The sequence below is a fragment of the Sturnus vulgaris genome, chromosome 1, assembly GCF_052056855.1.
Source record: "Sturnus vulgaris isolate bStuVul1 chromosome 1, bStuVul1.hap1, whole genome shotgun sequence".
In the NCBI taxonomy this organism is placed as follows: domain Eukaryota; kingdom Metazoa; phylum Chordata; class Aves; order Passeriformes; family Sturnidae; genus Sturnus; species Sturnus vulgaris.
In genome coordinates, this window is record NC_142243.1 from 103,009,521 (window position 1) to 103,026,413 (window position 16,893).

Sequence of the window (16,893 nt, forward strand, 5' to 3'; positions counted from 1 at the left end):
TACACCTGTTTGAATAGCTCCCAAAGCCTAACTGGAATCCCATGTTCTTTACATATACTCACAAGACTGTAGACAATTCTCTCCATATTTCTGAGCAGCCCTATTCACTCTACAGGAAACACCATTCCTATTTAATTGCAGCTGTTGCTTAAATAACATTCACCTCCATATTTCATAGATGCATAAGAAACAGACATGTTTAAGGATTTTGGTTATTTCTGACACCACAATAGAATTCTCTAGGCTATTTGAAGAGGCAGTGGAATAACCATTTCTGGAAACTTTAAAGAAAATATTTTATGGAGTCCATAGTGATTTAGGTCTTGTTTAAGTTATTTAGCAGCAGAGGAGAAACCAGGAGCAAAACAAAATTATAAGGCCTAGGAACACTTCTGAGGTTTCATGACTATGGACCTTGGAAAATCCTAATTGTATTCAAAGGTCTGACCTACTAAATACTATTTCCTCCATTCTGGCATGCCTAAAAAGGAAACTTTATCATAAGAGCCACCTCAGAGAACCAGCATGCCTTGGCAAGGATCTTGATCAACGTGACAAATAACAAGATGATACCAAAATCATACTGGGGCAAGACCCTACACATCCGCTTCAATGTTTTTCAACTGATTTCTTAAAGACCCCTCCATGCTTTTTAATATTCAGAGGCATGGTATACCTGTTTCCCTAATAGTACTTCTGTCCCTTGTTTAGAGTCTATAAATTTTCAAATTTTTAAATATCCGAATAGATTTATAGTGGAGGGAAATTCTTTTCTGTTAATTAGGGATCAAGTAATGCATGAACACGAGCATTTAACAAATGAGTTTGAATTCCTCATAAAGGAACCAGAACAAAATCTTCAGTATGATATATACATCTGATTAGAAGCCTTTGCAATATCCTTCCTAGAATGTAATATATGATTTTCTGATTTACTTGCCTTGATCCCTCTATGTGAAAATGCAGCTGAGGTAAAAGCACCACAACCACCATCAGATTTAGGAAACTATTCATAGATTTTTTTTTTTCTTAATGGAATACGTAAAACATCTTGGAAGTAAGATGCAAAACAATATGTGAGTCATAAGCAGAGAGTATGAGCTATACATGATTTTCTAAAAGGACTAATTATTGGAATAGTTATTGGACTAGTATGGTAAGAATCCAACTGTAGTCAGAGTCACTGATTATTTTCTTGGGATGAAAGGCAGTAGTTGTTTGGAATATGCTAACAAGGAACCAGATTTCTTGGTTATAGCTAGAATTAGTTTTTGAATAGATGGAAATGAAAATGATGGAAATGCTTTTGGCCAAGGAAAATTAACTTGTTAATGGCTCTGCATAAGAGTCAATATAAGATGTTTCTTAAGTTGACGTTGTAAGACAAGAATATGCATTCATACTACTTCAACCACTTCAGACAGGGAAAACAGAACTTCTGTCAATGAAAAGTCACTAACTTTAATAAATATTTTTTTATCTTTGCATTAGATATACTTAAACTGCGAGCTTTTAAATCCTTTAGTGACAGAAAAACATATGTCTGCCTATTATATGAACAGTCCCTGTATATATTGGTATAAATCATTCATATATTTTCATGCTTCATTTCATCCAATATATTTGGCAAAACTTCAACATTCTGTGTAACAGGAATTCCCCATGGATTTCCAGAATAAGTGTTTAATATAACTGAGAGCAGCAAATGGAATGTCCTCTAGGCACTCTGGATTAAATGAAACAGCAATGTTTCCCATGGAGAATTTTTTAACTCCAAACTTGAATGTTTTATTATTATAAAAGAAATGTAATTAACACTTTATATTTATAACCATACAGCACCTTGAAGACTTCAGAGGGCCAGAGCTGTGTTGTTACACCCCTTCTACATACAGCTAATGTTAGACTTAGAGGAACCAAAGACTGACGTAACTGGCCAAGCAAGAATCCACTTTAGTTCATGTTGTCAAACCTGGGAGAATAGAAGGAAGCAGTGTTTACAGGACTGTCACTGCTCTTGCCAGATCTGAATATAGTAGATGACTTTGAAACCACATCAGTCCTTGCATTCAGCCACAACTGAGCTAGTAGAGCAAGGAAATAAAACCTCCTAAACAGGTAGCTAGAGATTTGTGCTTTCTTCTTATCAGAAACGAGGCAAAGGGCAGAGGGATTTTAAACTGCACATGCTTAAGCAGCACTTTTTTGACAGGAGGCCAATTGCAGGATTATAACAGTGTAAAGAGATTTGCACAAAGATAAAAAAGGCTGTAAGTGGGTAGATTTAGGAAACAACTGAGTTCTAATTGCAGGACGCCTACTCTACGTTATTCTTGACATTACTAAAACTAAGAACTTATTTTTTTTAAAAAAGGCTCACATTTTCTTCAGTAAAGACATAAATATACTCTTCTAGATAATGTTTAGAATGCTCTTGAACTTGTCAAAAACCTTCTCACATTTATCATGTGTAATTTCAGCAGGGTCTTTGACAGAATCTTTTGTTGGGAAAGACATACCTCTGACCTTGATGTGCTACTAGTTTTTCTGTTTGATAATTTTTCTCTTCTTTGTGATTGATTTTGAAATCTGGGGCAAAATTTTTAATTAATTCAGTGATCTTTCCTTGCTGAGTTCCGAGCCTTGATTGACAGGTGAGTCACTTTATGAAAACCACTTACATGAATCCTAGTTTCCTTTATTGCAACCTTCTATTTCGACTCTGTACTAGGTGATAGCTTCATTCAGATCACAGAGATCATAACCAAACTGATTTCTTAATGTGTGTGCATGGATTAAATTACTCTATTTAGCACATTGTGTCTGAGGTAACCTTAATGCTACACAACTAATTTTGGCTTGCCTAAAGGTCACTAGCAAGAAAAAAGTTCATTTTAATTTATGCTAACAGAAATAAAGAAATCCAACCTGGATTCCTTATCATCATGACATTGACCCAGTAAGTTCTTATGACACCTGAAAACCCAAAGATGGATCTGAAGTAGAAGTCTAGAGTGCATCCATCCCAAAGACAAAATATTGCCACTGGCCTTCAAAGGAGTTGGGAGAAAAAATAATGATTGTATGGAGAGAGGGCTCAAGGAAGAAAACTTCCTAAGCACAACATTTTCTTGATAGGCAAATAGATTACCTGCAAAGGAGCAACTATAAAATTTCCAGCAAGCTTGTGCAACTGTGTTGATGTTATCTTACAGTTAAAAACCTGTGATTGCGAGAAGTTGTGCCAGTGTTAATTAGAGTAATAATTTAGTTTGGATGCAGAAGCGTTTCAAAGTATGGTGCCTGACTGAGGAAAAGACTAAGTGCTATAATGTGGATTTCTGCACCTCATTTTTTAAGAATTCTAAAGTGTTGAATGATGACTAGAAGACATGTTGTCACAAATACTTGTACAAATTCAAAAGTGAATTTCAACTCCCTTAAGTGTTTTAAAAGAGGAGATTAGGAAATTGAAGGTTTTGTTTGGGATTGCTATTAAAATTCAATCTCTGTGGGTTTCAGCATATCACTCTACTGCTAAATAATTTGCTATTTTTATGGTCTGATTGACAGAGAAATTCAGAATAAGGGATGCAGGATTGCATTACAATAAACTAAAACTCTAGATCTGACTATGTGGTGTAGATATTTGTATTTGCGCTCTGTAGTTTAGAATGTTTATCTTTTCATGAATGTGACTTAGTAGGAAATTAACTTTTCCTTTAGAGACCAATTTTTGCACAAGGTTTAAGCAAATAGGGCCTTTATTAATCGTCCCTTTCTCTGTAATATTCTGCTTTCAATTCAGTAAAATCCCTGTGTGCTTTCAGAATGCTGAAGATTAAGTAACTCTAGTCTTGAAAGTGAATTTTTTTGGTGGTATTAGTGAAAAAGTGTTGTATGTTTCCAGGCACGCTAGTAATAAATATACCTCCATATTGATTTCTTTAGCATAGATATATGTGGTATGTTGGTGAATGGTCTTATTAATATTCATTAAATTCTAAATAGCTCTCTTTTTAATGTATCTATTTAGGAAATGAATAATTCATGCATGTATAGGAAGCTCAGTGCTGTCACTTACAGCATAGACCTTTGCTGATCTAAGGAGGTGTTTGAACTGAAGGACACTCTAAGATGTGCAAAGCAATTGAAACATTGAGCACTGCTCAGCTTCTTACCACCAAGGGCATTTTTTTATCTTAAAATTTCACTGACTCATCACTCTTCTTAAATCACACATTCTCAAATAGGCTTTAGAGGAATCATACATATAATTTTAATAGAAATTCATACTTTACAAAAGCTGAAACAGTTATGATTTGTTCACCATATAAAAGGTGTTTGGGTCACTGTGAGGCTTCTTACCCACATATGTGTTGATAATTGATGAGAATGCTGGTTTTGGAGAGAATGATATACATGCAAGTTTCTGTCACAGAAGGTTTGCACTGTTGGCCTTAGGCTTTCTGCATCTCTTGCACTAGGTCCTCATTTCTCAGTGCTCCAGAAACCAAAGCCTTACATTTAGTTGCCATGCCTAGAACACACAACATATCTATTTGCTGTGTATTCTAATTGGTATTTACATCTATACAATGTATTGTAAGATCTTTTTTGTATTTGTGCATCAGGATAGACCAAAACTGTAGCTGGTTTCTGGCTGTATATGTAATATGACTGATGCTCGTGTGAGTGATTAAAATTAATTATATGTAGATCATAGAATCATGAAATCATTTGTGTTGGAAAAGATCTCTTAGATCATTGGGTCCAACTGCTAACCCAGAACCACCATGTTTGCCACCAAACCATGTCCCCAAGCACCACATCTACTCATATTTTAAATACTTCCAGGAATGGTGGCTCAAACACATCCCTGAGCAGCCTGCTCCTACCTGGGAGAAGACACTAACCCTCACCTCATTGCAACACCATCTCAAGCAGTTGTAGAGAGTGATAAAGTCCCTCTTGAGCCTCCTTTTCTGCAGGCTAAACAACCCCAACTCCCTCATCTGCTCCTTGTAAGACTTTTGATCCAGGTTCTTTACAAGCTTCATTGCCCTTCTCTGGACCTGCTCCAGCACCTCAATGTCTTTCTAGTGGTGAGGGGCCAAAAATTGGACATAGAATTTGAGGTGCAGCCTCATCAGTGCCGAGTACTGGGGGAAAATCACTGCCCTGCTCCTGCTGCCCCCAGTATTCCTGATACAAATCAGGATGCCATTGGCCTTCTTGGCCACCTGGGCACAAGCTAGGTTGCCTTTAGCCATCTGTTGGCCAGTAGCCCCAGGTTCTTCTCTACCAGGCAACTTTCCAGACACTCTTCCCTAGACCAACACTCTCTGGTGAGCCTGGTTATATCCTTTTGCCCCTTCAAGCTAGTTTTAAGCCGTTTCAATGAGCCGTGTTAATATTCCCCCTTTGAGACAGGTGTGCCCCATCTGTCGCCAGCAGGACTATTGTCATGTAAACCAACCCAAAATAAAAAGACCTTCAAATTACATGGAGTTGTGATTAATAACACTCCATTTATCGCTAATTATTTGTAAAGCAATGGTGCTAAAATCTGTTAATGTTTCTTTGATAGAATTAAGATTATGTGATATATTGATATCTGACTTTATTTGGAATAAATTTTGCCTCTTGCTTGAGGTCTTATACATTTTCTCTTTTCTTATTAAAAGCAACAGTCTCAATAATGCTTCAAATGCCAAAGCGAAGAGTCCAACATAAAATATACAGAAAATATAAATTTCCTGCCTTCCTTCTGTACTCGGAGTCAGCAAGGGTACAGTATGAAAGGGCAATAAAAAGACCATGTCAAGAACACCTAAGGCACATAACAGCCCTCTTACACAAGGTTATAGAGAGCTTAAAAAGTTCTGCAATGTTCTTTTTCTTCTCAGCAATGTCTCATTTATGGTACACTTTCCTATATTTTTTGTCTTGATGTGCCTCCAGGACTTGTGTCCTTTTCTGATTAACTTGAACACAAGACTTTATTTAAAATGAAATATTCTACTTCTCCTTCGAAAACTTAAAAGACAGATCACAGACAAAAATGTCCAGTAATTTGGACGGTAATGAAAATATGTCAGATTAAGTTAGAAATGAATGTTTTGTGGTCTGAACTGAGCAATACCTTTAATATGAGTCAAATAAGAAAATTTGACCCTTATTAAAAGTGCTGAAATTTTTTTTTTAAGTTATGTTTGATATGGTGAAAAATCAGAATTTCTACAAATACTGAGACTTAAAATGGAAAAAACACAAGGTATACAAAAACATATATTTACATTTTACACTGATGAGGGAAGAAAACAGCCATCAATGTGCATGTTTTATACCGGGTCACTTTTCCTTTTCCATTTTTTTTTTTTCAAAGCAGTTATTTTTACGGTAGCTCATGCAATGAAAAAACGTTTCACTCACTCTTGTCATACAGAATATTAGAAAATGTCTATGCCATGTGGATTTATCTATGCTCTTTCTTAAACATGGCTTGCTCACATGCACAATTGTAGTAGAAAATGTTCTTCAATGGTTTTGGTTTTGAGTGTTCAGGGGAAAACTTCAGCTCTGTTGTTTATGCTTTAGCTGAACAGAGATGCTTTTCATGTTTAATGTGCAAGACTTCTATCATGATTTCAATGTTTGTAGTCTAGACATGCCTTGAGAATATATGAATTAAAAGAATAATGGTCATGTTTAAGTGAAACAAGAAGACTGAATTCATAATAAGGTAATCTCATTTCGGTACACAGAACAAGAAAAATAATAGATTTCATTTTTTTATCTTTGAGAGGAAGGAGAGAAAGAAGGAGAAAGGAGCACTCCGAAAGACCTCCAGCATTCTTGTACTCATGATTTCTATTAAAAGGTTTACTAATCAACCCTTTGCAGACCTACCCCTTAATTTGTCTCAAAACTGCCTCCTGCTATTGTACTATAAAAAGAAAACCTTTTTCTGTGACATTAATGGTGGATTCAAAATGCCTCCAGCAGTCCTTACGTAGATTTCCAGCTGTATGTAGATCTGCTCTATAGCCTAATGATTTTTTTTCTCACAAGTTTATCCTGTTATTTATTTAATTTCAGTAAACTTTCTAAAAGTGAGACCATGAATGGAAATTCACAAGGAACCTCCATATTAAGGCTCAGAAATTGAATTGAAACTCATAAAATTAAAGTTCTCCTGGGCAGCTGAAGTGCAAGATGATATCCAGGAGTACCTGTGTTTCCTAGATGAAGATAGAACAAGAGAAAATTTTTCTGCAACTGCAAGAAGTTGGATAAAAATAGTGTGACAGTTCTGTCATGTTGCACAAAGGAACCACATTGCAGAAGGCACTTACCCCTAAAAAAATTATATTAATTTGACTTTAGAATATCTGTAGAAACTATTGCAATAATAATGCAATGTCAAACTATCCTGGGGGAATTTCTATTGCAACTCGACTGAAAACTTTTGTCAGATCATTAGAGGCCTTCAAAGAGAAATCTGACCACTGTGCCTTAAAACACAGTGCTGCAGAAAGCAAACTAGCTGGGCAAAGCCAGAGAAGTACTGAAGAGGGAAACATCTTCTGCTAGCCTCATCAATAGTGCCTAATTGGTCATATGAGATAGAATCAGTGTTTGTTTCGTTGCTGCTAATTGCCTCATTTCATAGACAGTCTGAGTTCTGCCCTCTTTCTATTTTGATATTGCTGTATGTATGTATGTGGAGGTTCCTAATAGCTGGGCAAAATAGAAATAGTCGGCTTTGCAGAGATTCTGGGGAAAAAAACCCCTAGGCAGTCAGTATAATTCATTAGTTTTTTTTTTAGTTCTCAGTATATAATGTTCACAGTACAAGGATCAGCACGAGATGCTGGCCTGTTGTGTAAGAGTGTGGTACCACATTATAACTAATGCATGGTGGAGCTTAGTCCATAATAATTTATTGCCCTAGTTCAGCCTGGCCAGCTAGAAAGACTAAAGAAAAAAGATTGCTTTTCAGTTTGCATTTATGGTATACATAGCTGGGAGGCAGACAGGTGACTTTAAAAGACCCCAAATGCTGTGAGTCTGGTTTAGGCCTGACCCAGGGTCTCCACTATTGCTGCTAAGGACAAAACTGCTACTGAACTACGAATGTGAAACCTCTTGGTTTCTTGTCTTGAATTGCAAACTAAACCAGAGAAAGAGCAAACAAGAGACCGAGATATTCCTTCCTGACCTATTGCTAAAAAAGTAGTGCATCTCATGCTTTCAGCTCACAGAGAGATGCCACAAAATTCAACAACTTATTTGCCTCTTACATCTTGTAGAAGCAATTTGCATTCTGTCATGTTCTCTCACACATGGTGTTCAAAACAATTAAAAGAAAATTGCACCCATTTTGCTCAGTGTAGCAGGCTGAAAATTTCAAAGATGAGAAGCACTTCTCAGCATGACTAAACTGTGAAGTGTTTTTGAAAATAAGGTTTTTAATGATAATTGACATTAAAACCTTTATTTTCTAATACATTTCACAGTTTGTGCTTGTCGAGAAGTGCATGTTTTCTTTAAAACTTTCTCCTTCCTACACTGAGCAGAAGTGATACGTTCTCTTTAAAATTAAAACCAGTGATCCTTTATTTTTCGTTTTTTACGTATTGAAGAAAATTACTATCCAAGGTTTACAAGAACTTTCTTAACTTTTCCCCCCAAAGTCTCATATTAATATTCATCTGGGTAGCTGTAAAACATAGAGAATAAGTCTTATACAGACTGCAGAGCAACTCCTTTCAAGTACCTATGAGAGGAAAATCCTCACTCCATAAATATAACTTAGGTAGCATGTATAAAAATGCCATTCTTTTTCCTTCCTTCAGCCAACAGCCTTCCCTCTTGGCAGTTCTGTGATCAACAATGTACACTGACAACTGAATAACTGCAAAATCAATGAAAACGGAGAAATCGTATGGTACAAGTTTTGCAAATGAGAGTAGTGATTGGTTTGAGAGGAGGATTTGACACTCAAAAGTGTCAGCTTGCACAGATGAACTGAGGGTCATGGGTGGAGAATTGTTTTAGCAATAAGACTCATGATTAATGCCTTCTGTGCATAACCAGGCTTGATAGCACAAGGCAGAAATAAACTCCTATCATCAACAACAATAAATATTTTTGCAGCAAAAAGAAAATAAATGGAGGAGAGGTGGATTATTTGGGTTTTTTAGCAAAACGAATGATCTCAATGAATTAGGCAAATCCTTTTGGAATGAGAACACAGAAACAGGCATTTCTGTTCTATTCCCCAATAAGTTATCTTGAACAGATGCTCATTTCTGAGAAGGAAAACTTAAAAGATAATTACTGGGGAAAATACATTGTGTTACATATGGATGTTGTGACAGCAGAGGGAGGAAACACTTGTTGAAACTTACGAAAATTTTAAAAATTACCTCTTCACCTTTGTGGAAGTCAACAGTTTTGTTGCTCCACAAGAGCGAAAATACCACTACAAGCATATTTAACTAGTCAAAACCAGTTAACTGTTAAGTTACATTTTCCTTTTACTTTACCCTCCCTTTCCATCCTCCTAATACATATTAACGAAAGCATAAAGTGACAGAACCAATATTACATCTTTGTTTTGTACTTTTCTACAGGAGTTCACTTGTAAGTAAGGATTGAATCATGATTTCTTCTATACAAGATAGATGGGGTTTTTTGTAAGTTTCTGATTTAACCCTAATTATATTTTTCTAGTAGATAAGAGTCCTGCTTCTGTTATTCATCCAATATATTATAGCTCCGAGTACTAAGATTCTTGGAGGTTTTCCTTCCTTTGTGTAAAACATTTAATATTCTATTAGTAGTGTACAAGCCTATTGACATTATAGTTGAGAACTGAAAATTACCTTTGGCTTTTTCATTGAGTTCAAATAGTGAAAATGGAAGATTATAACACATGGTCGATAAGCAAAGATTTTCCTTTAGCACGTAAAAAAGGTAATGTTATCGTTCATCCATTTCAGATAGCAGGGGAAAAAAATCACCCTTTAGTCTATCTCCTGTATATATGTGATGCAGATTTTAACTGCATTTAGCCACAGCTTAAATATTTTCCCAAGAGGTAATTAAGTCCATTCCCTTGCCATGGACAATATTGACTATATCTGAGTCATTCTTTCTATTTCTGTCCAACTGTTTCACAAAACTCACATGATTGGAGTTTCTGGACTCTCCTAGGCAATCTTTTTCTAAGTTTAACTATCTGTTAAGATTTTTTTGTGATTTCTGACCCAAGTCTCTTCTCAACATCTTCTTTGAAAGTATTTCTAGCCCCTTTAAAGCAATTTTCGTGTATTTGAAGACTCTTCATGTATTTTCCCTTCTGACTTTTCAGAATTAAAATAACTCAATTAATTAACTCTTTCGTCATAGAAAACTTTCATGTTTTCTTTGCTTTTCAAACTCTCCTGCCTTTCCTGAGGATAAGTTGGAGAAAGTCAGCATCTTTTTCAAATATGGGATCCTGGCTGTGTATACTGGACCAGCTTAAGACTCAGTAGCTGTTATGTCCATATGTTATAATGGGGGTTTTTTGTGCCTTAGCTTCTCTCATCTTTGTTTCTACCTAGTTAATATCTTCTTTCTATTGTTATTCTGCATTGCAATATAGCCTTGGCTCCCCACTGTGTGCATTTCATTAAAGGATGTCATGTTGATAAAGACTTTAGGAGTTTATTATTGGTCATTCCTTATCTTCATATTGTGATATACAATTGTACATTAAATGTAAAGGGAAGTCACACTTTGATACTTCATAGCTGCTAGATGCTTGACTTACCTAATTATCTTTTAGTATTGTTGAGGTAAGCAGTATTAGTTGATGAGCCAAGAACTAAGCTACACACAGCCACTTGCTTACTCTCCCCTGGTGGAAGAGGGAGAGAATCTGAAGAGTAAAATTGAGAAAACATCAGTTGCCATGAAGACAGTTTAGATAGATAGATAGATAAAGTAAAGACTGTGCGCGCAAGGAAAGCAACACAAGGAATCTCTTCACCAGTCCCCATGGGCAGGCAGGTGTTCAGCCATCCTCAGGAGAACGGGGCTCCATCATGCATAGTGATGACTTGGGAAGACAAACACCATCACTACAAGTGTTTCCCCCCTCCTTCTTCTTCCTCCATGTCTAAATACTGAGCATTACACAATATGGTATGGAATGTCCTTTTGTCACTTAGAGTCAGCTGTTCTGGATGTGTCTCCTCCTCTCCCAGTTCCTTGTGCCCCACTCCTCACTGGTGGGGTGGGATGAGACACAGAAAAGGCCTTAACTCTAGCAAGAACTACTCTGTGGAAACAAAAAATTCCCTGTGTTATCAACATTGTTTTCAGTGCAGATCAAAAACACAGCCTCATACTATCTACCATGAAGGAAATTATCTCTACTCCAGACACAATGATCACAAATACAGATTGTTCATTTGGTTATTATTTAATTTACCTTTGCACATGACAGAGGTTCTGCTTAATTTGTCAAACTATTAAATGAAAAGTATTGAAAGATAAATCAGTCTTCAGATTCTTACTCTTTGTTCTTTTCTTTTCATGTTTCCTTGTAGGTCACTGAGGTAAGAAAAATAGAAGCTTAACTGTGTAGTTGATACCTGCCTTAACTGTTTGGGAGAAGAACTAAGGTCAGCTTCATATTCAGTAATTATTGTCTATGTCCATATCCCTTGTCACTTTTTCAGTGTGCTCAAGTTTTTTTAATTTTATTACAGGGGTGACGCCAGTGGCAAAGAGGTGTGAATTCTGGAAAGATGACTGTGTAACAGGATGTAATGACTCTGAAAAAAGTGACATTCCAAATGTTATGGTCTGTGTAAAGTGGGCACTGAACAATCACGACTTCAAGACTCTGCTTTGGCTAGGAAGCAGACTGCATTGTCACTGAGCAGCTCCCCGTCCATGCAAGGGGCAATGTCCTGGGCATCTTCCTGTTAACAATGTTAAAATAAACCTATAATATACCTTCTCAACATTGTCTTAGATCTAAGCATTATTGGAGTGTTATTCAAAGATTTTTATTAAAGTGTAAGATCTGAGTGACTTGTAAGAAGAGAAGTATTTAGTCAGAGTCATATTTACTACACACACAGAGACAGTCTTGTTCATTTAGCACTCTTCTAATATTGCTTAAACACCAAGCTTGAACTTAGATCACTGCTTTTTGTGCTGAAAACACAGCTAAGATTTTTTTTTTCATTTTTTGCATAAGGTAAGTGCATGGAATTCAACTTCCACATTTGTGGCTGTAATAATGATATAGGTTAATAGTACATGTTTATAGGTCAACAAAGAAAATCTGTAGGGGGGACTAAATGCTACAGAGTGATTTGAAAGGACTGCTTTTTATTTGCTTTTTTAAAAAAAAGCATTTTCCAATTAAAAAGGTATTTTCCTAGGATTTTCTAAAGAGTCTCAGTCATGATTGGATTGTAGAAAGTGGCTTGGAGAGAGAAAAAACTTCCTTTTAGAAGAATATTAGCATTGTGTTACTCAAAGAGTAACTTTTAGAATCGAACTCAGTAATCTTCATGGACAAAAGTCATTCCATCAAGTTTGTGCACTTTCTTGCTGGCTTACTTTAGAAATCCAAATGGATCTTCTCTTGATTTTTTCCTCAAAAAAGAGAAGTTAAAATGTTGCCATGATTTTTATATTGTTTTTGCTTATGATAAAAAATAACTCAGCATATATATACTTATAGATGTTCTTATGTAAAAGGATTCCATGTGTGCACTGTTTTTTGTTATGCTGGGGGTTTATACTGTTTTCTGTCTAAATCAGAAGCCAATTATGTTATTTACACAAATTTTTTGAGGTTATGAATCTACACAAAATTAGGAAATAATAAACTATCCAGGCTTTAGCAACTGATAAAAAAGATAAATAGATAAATAAATAATTTTTGAAACCCACAGAAGACTATAAATTTTTAGATGAATTATCAAAAGCAATTGGCTGGAGTACACTGACTGCTTTTTACTGACCTATTATTTTTCTTCATGATTACTAAATGCACACAGACATGAATCAAAACCCTTATAAACAAGAAGTTTTTCTCTCTACCTGTACACAGTGAACTCCCTTTACATCTCATTTTGTTCTCCCTCAGCATAAAATGATTGATTGATTGCTCACAGCTTGCACGACTCCCTGCTGCCTTAGATCCATCTCCGCTCTTCACACTCCATACAATTCCTGCATCATTGACTTTCTGCCAGCCATTTTGCTGCCAGTGCATGAGCTGACATTTAATGATCTTTAGATGCAGTAATGTCACATTTATCACTATTTATCAGTTGTGACAGACCTAAATTCAAATGCAAACATGAAATGCAGACTGAATCCAATCCAAACAGTGATATGGTTTTGAGTGACATCTATCAAGACACGTTGAGAAAGAAGTGAAAAATTACCTGCTTCCTATTATGCCATAACTAGAAATAACAGGGGGCTAGGTTTTCTCTAAAATATTTTTCCTTGCAGTTTTCAGGGAAACTCCTTTGGTTTCTAAAATGTCATCACTATTTAGATATTTTAATGTTACTGAATTTTCAGTATTCCTAGATTTCACATTTTCAATTTAATTGAATCCAAAGGTTTACAGGAGAAATCCCAGGAGCACATTGATTCCTATGATCACTCTACCTTCATCTGCTGTGAATGAAACTGTTTTCCCTTCTGAATTTCAGCATTACAATCCTGACTCAGCAACTTCTATTGCAAATGCCAAAGAATAAGACAGATTTAGTCTACATTTAACGTTCTTCCTCTCTAGCTGACATCTGAAAGTTTCCAGATGCAGATGCTCTCCTAGAAGACTTTGACATTTCTTTACATGTGGTACTGATCAGTGCCTTTTACTAACACACCTTTAGTATCTGGGCACCACTTTCTAGTTATTATCATGTTCCTCAAGGAATAGATGCCGACTTCAAGGCCACAGATGTAACTGTATGTGTCCACTGTTCAGAAATGAGAGGAGAAATAAGATAATTAAGCCATGGATAAACAACAACAACAACAACAACCACCACCAAAAAAAAAAATGCTTACTTCAGTTTCTTTCTGTTTTCTTCTACCCTGTAAAAGATCAGACATTGGAAATTTTTAAGGAAATTGTGGTGATGGGGGATTCATGACCTAATGTTGGAGCTACAGGCAGCAGCCCTGCTACGTCTCTGTTATGTTGAATTCACTAACTGAAATCTATTCTCAGCAAGACTTCTGTGGACTTATCCTTTGTTTCTGATTAAGAAATGGCCCCAAGTGGCTGCAGAACAACTGTTTACAGGGTAGTCAGGAGTTTTCAGAAATATTAATCGCCACTATGTGAGAGTGGGAATTTATACTTTCCAGATGTATTTTGTGGATTTTCTGCAGAACACTGGGAGGTTGCGTTTGGTCTCCAGCTTGCTGGTGTAACCAATGCATTGGCTGTTAGAAAGAGTGTTAATACCATATTTCAGCCAGAATTTTCCTCAAGCTACCTACCATTACCATTGCAGAAGCACTGGCTAAAATAGTTTTCATTATATTCTTAATATCAAAGAAAACTGCATTTAAATTTATTTTGTATAGGTATCAGAGCTGATGCATCCTGCACTTCAGAGAAATGGATGCTGCATGAACATATCTATAAGCTCTTCTCTTCCAAAGGAAGCCATCAATTAATAATAAACTATCCTTTAATACATTTTAAGGAAACTATTTAATAAAAATGTATTTTAAAATGCATGAAAATTACAATTCTTACCTGCAGAGAAAAGAATTAAAGATTGAATTCATAGAAAAATCTCCCATAATTGTTTTGGAAAGGTGCTTTGGTGAAGAGGGTTGAAAGCTGAACACACTGGTATTCAGCCAACACAGAAAATTTTATGTCCCCAAGTACCTATATGGAGATGTTAGTAATTATTGTACCATTATATACAATGGAAATCTGAATTGTGTTATTATTGGTTACTACTGCAGATCACCTTTAATAAGCTGCTAATTAAGCCCATTCTGTGATAAACTGACCCAGTAAAAGCACTCTTTCAGTGAATGGAAATATGAAAAAAAAAATCAAGAGAAATTTTCAATGTAATTCTATGGGCCAGGCATCAATCCAGGTGTTTGATGTAACAAATTCCCACACACAATGCATGAACATCCATGATAAAAGCTCAGGGCTGAACCTGAACTTTGGAATCCCTACACACCTTGAATAGATCAGATATGAAAGCATCATTTTAAAGCATCTCTTCCTTGTGGAGGTTGGTTTCAAATATTTCCCCCTCACTGTTATTGACATCCTGCCACTCTTTTCCCCCTTATTTCCTTTTGCTATTGCCTAGAACCTACTCACAGCTTTCCAGCTTTCATTCTTTCATCTTCATACATACCACACTATATCTTCCACCTAGTTCTTTCCTTAATTCTTTGTGTTGAAAGTTCTCAAAGGAAGAGAGGAAGAGCCTCTTGTGCACTGAAAAATCTGCAGTTTTCCTCCCAGCTGTTATGTAGCTAGTTGGAAAAAAGTGTGTTTCCACAGGCCAGTCTTACTAACTGTGGTCACTGGCTCTATTCATTATCATCCCCTTAAAGTCCATAGCCAGCCTGGGTAGTAAAGAGTCATCAGTTTTGTAATTCTGTATTGTCACTGGGTGTTCACTCTTGCTTTTCTAATAATGCTTTTCTTGCTTTTCTGGCACTTCCTACAGGTTTATGCATTATACACCTGTGACTAGTTCACTACAAAAAAATTTCTTCTTGCATGGTTGAGAAGAAAGTGTAAGCAGTTGAAATTTATCAAGAAACAGCTGAGTTTGACACAAAGGGTCGCCTCTTAAGGAATCATTGCCCTCTGAAAAAATGCATTTGAGTTGTCTGGAGAATAGAAAAGTTATGAGTTGAACAATCAAATTATAAATTATTTCCCTTATTGTTTTAGGTTGACTGGCACATCTTTAATAAAATATTAGCTTTTTCAAACCTCAGAATTTTTACTTGAATATTTTCATATGTTTTAAGGAACACTGTTTTTTCCCAATTCTTTCGGAAATCCCAGTGTTCAAATGATGCTGACCACTTGTAGAACAGTTTTCAAGACCAGGAACTCACATAGGAGTTAGAAAACCCAAACAGGGATAGCTCTGCTATTTCTTGAGCACTGCCAGGTTTTTTACATATGTATTTTTTTCTTTGACAATTTGACCTTTACCTTATTTACAATAAGGAAAAAAGCATTCATTTCATAAACCTGCTTCAGAATGGCAAGCATTCTGAATGGCACAAGATGTTCTCCTGTGCCATCAACACAAAGTCTCAGAACTAAGCAGACATTAAAAGAAGATAACTCCTCAAGCTAGAAATGGCTTAGCTAGGTTAATGATTAATGAGTATAGAAGACTATCCCTGTGCCCCAGTACAAGAACAGCTGATGTTGCCCCTACTGTCTGATTTTTCTTTACACATCAGCCAGTACAAGTGTGTTTCATAATCTCTTAATTAATTTTTTCAGTGCGTGTTGCTACTGAATATTTGCTATTGTTCATCAATAATAGCACAATCTTTTGTCCTGGCTGATTTTCAAGTCCTGATGCTTAGAGCAACTTCAAAGGCATGCTTCTAATATTTTCATTCATTTTATCTTCCTGTAGCAGTATTAGTGTGTAGTAAGACCACAGAAAAACAACTGTCCAAACAATGTTACTGCACAGTTCAGATTTAGCCATGCAGATCAAATTTACAGAAAGGTAACAAGGTCTCCTTCTCAGTACTTTTGAAGAAAATGTATCTGTAATGTAGAACCCATTTAAAAGTTTATATAAAGAGAGACCTTTATAAAAAGCAAGC

At 36.0% G+C, this 16,893-nt stretch overlaps 1 long non-coding RNA gene across 1 annotated transcript in view; it reads left to right on the forward strand.

Annotated features, from left to right (window-relative positions):
- LOC148225383 (uncharacterized) overlaps positions 1 to 13,253 on the forward strand; it is a 175,588-nt gene extending 162,335 nt beyond the window's left edge. Inside the window, exons 3-4 of the long non-coding RNA XR_015806605.1 lie at positions 11,607 to 11,681; positions 11,769 to 13,253. This is a non-coding gene — a long non-coding RNA (uncharacterized LOC148225383). The remainder of the gene's footprint in view (positions 1 to 11,606; positions 11,682 to 11,768) is intronic.
- The last annotated feature ends 3,640 nt before the right edge of the window (positions 13,254 to 16,893 follow it).